Here is a 2,607-nt window from a genome sequence, read left to right as displayed (position 1 = left end):
CTCCATGTTTAGGGTGCGAAAAGTCCATGTCCTCAGCCCTTTGTGGATCAACCTGAAAGAAATAATCCACAAAATGAATTATCAATAATATATGTGAGAAAAAGCATTATACAGTGGCCATGTCAGATATTACACTTTACAAAGAGGAACATCTTAGCCTGCAGTCCAACCTTGTTGTGCTTTAGTTCGCTCCCAAAGGTCGCTACCCCATGGCATTGACGGGGTAGCCACCGTTGGGAGTGGACTAAAGCACAACAAGGCTGGACTCCAGGCTAGGAACATCTACTATATTGCTGTAAATCTATAGTGTAGTGCTATATATTGTGAATTGGATACATGTAAATGCCACATGATTTTGTAGAAGCAAAGAAATCCATTCATTAATGTAAGTTATAACAGTCTACTTAGGCAAAAAAATTGTAGACATTGAAAAAAATTCTACTCAATTATAATGCCCAAATATGAACAGACCTTATCTTTGTAATATTTGTTCCACACGGCCTTTCTGCTGGTGCATGACGTCCGTTTTTCCTGAAGAGACCTGGAGGCCTCCACTGCGAACAGCAGTGCAGCCACATGGCTGCAGACCTCTCCCAATCTACATTGAAATATAACAAAAAATGAGTATACATTATAGGTACTATAGTCAGGAGCAATTTTAGAGTTAATGGTACAAGGAACGGATAAGTTGGCCAGCTTCACAGTACAATGAAAGATTTGCCTTATCTTCTCATTATGGAAGTCTCTGTGATATTTGAATATTTCTACTATATACACATTTCTTTTAGCATTATCTACATCTACATGATGATATGTGTTAGTATACTCACTCTCAGGAACTGTTGATAACTCCAAATTACCTAGAAAACGAAACACATCAACAAGTAAAACCTGCAACAAGAACATCAACAAGAAGAAATGCATTTGCAACAGGTACAAATACAACTGGAAACCATCAAGCACAAGAACATGAACCAAGGAAAAAAATTAAGACAGTTATCTTGCCACATACAAACTGCATGGTCGCTCCTCCCTGGAAATATACGGAGGAACATTTACAGGTGAGTACTAGTTTGACTTTCATTATTTCTAAAACTGTTTCTTGCCATGGACCTCATCTGACGAGAACACTGTTAGATAAAAATGTGACTTTTTGGATATGATGGTCAATGCAGTTATATTACCTACCCTGCCATACAAGTGCAGTGAGCTGCCATGACATAACCCTCTTTTTTGGTCAAACACACCCATGGGTTGTGAGGAGTCTCTGTTACTCTCTGTCCTGAAACACAAATGTAACAGAAAAAAAAGATAATACAGTAAATATAAAAACGTATCTGACAGTTAAATACTAATCACGCATCTCATTCTTCATCTTCAAGAGTTCTCACTACAGGTACATGTAAGTAGAAATATTGTTCCAATGCACTCAAACACCCACCTGGCACAACCTTGGCCTTAAGGAAGCAGACCTTCACATTTTTTCCAATAGGGTGGTACCTGCACTCCCTCACATGGCCACTTATAAAGAGATTGTACGCCTCCAGGGATTTATAGGCTTTCATGGCTTCTCCGTTAAACGGACCTGGAGCCTCGATTAGGTAGGTGTAGATGCACCCATAGTCCGTATCTGGCCAGAGGCTCAAATCATCCTTCCAACCTGTATAACATACAAATGATAATAAACATAACGTTACGTAGCCAGAATTTCTAGAGATTAGCAACAAACACATTTACACGTACTCATGTTTTTGTAACCTTTATCTGGCACAAAAATCTACCTTATCAAAATCTAGAAACACATGTACACATGATCCTCACCTGTCAGACTGTATGGGTCAGGTAGGCGTACACCGTCACCAGTCACCGCCGAACCAGTCACTTCCGGGTTTGAACTATCGCCGGCGTCTTCGACACTTACCATTAATTTCTCAAAATACCTGGTTCGGTCATTAGGCTCCAAAGAGCTAATGTAGCTGTTTGAAGAACTCATATTGATTAAACGTATTAATTAAACCACATTAGGAACAGAAATATAACAGCCCGGAACGGATGACAGAAAGCCCGTACGGCGGGAAAATCAAAACAACCGGAAACACATGACGGAAGTCAAGAGGGCAAGGGTCATTTTCTCCCAAAATATTACACAAGAAAAAAAAAAAAAAAGACTAAGAAGTAGTGAAAAAAATACAAAATCTGAAAAAATCCCATGGATGCGATAAAAACGTGGCTGAAAATGCGCAAATTCGCGTAAACAGTACGATCTGCTTCCGCGCCGGTATGCTAATTAGTAATCTGATCTCCTAACGCTTTTTGCCTACCAGTCAGCGCTCGTGCGCCGAATACCCCGGATGTAAACAATAACAGCGATTGCTCGTATACAATATATTTCACCATACCATATATGGTATGGCTGAAATATAAATACAATATATTTCACCATACCTATGGTATGGCTGAAATATAACCAGTTCTCTCTCTCTATGCTGTGGCCTGGAACGTGTTCGCTTGTTGTGTTGGATATGGAGGTGCCAGAATGGATATTTTGACTGCTTTACATACATGTTATTCCTTCAAACACCAGCAAACTATTTTACGGCAAATATT

Source organism: Branchiostoma floridae, chromosome 6, assembly GCF_000003815.2.
Source record: "Branchiostoma floridae strain S238N-H82 chromosome 6, Bfl_VNyyK, whole genome shotgun sequence".
In the NCBI taxonomy this organism is placed as follows: Eukaryota; Metazoa; Chordata; class Leptocardii; order Amphioxiformes; family Branchiostomatidae; genus Branchiostoma; species Branchiostoma floridae.
This window is presented reverse-complemented; position numbering follows the sequence as displayed.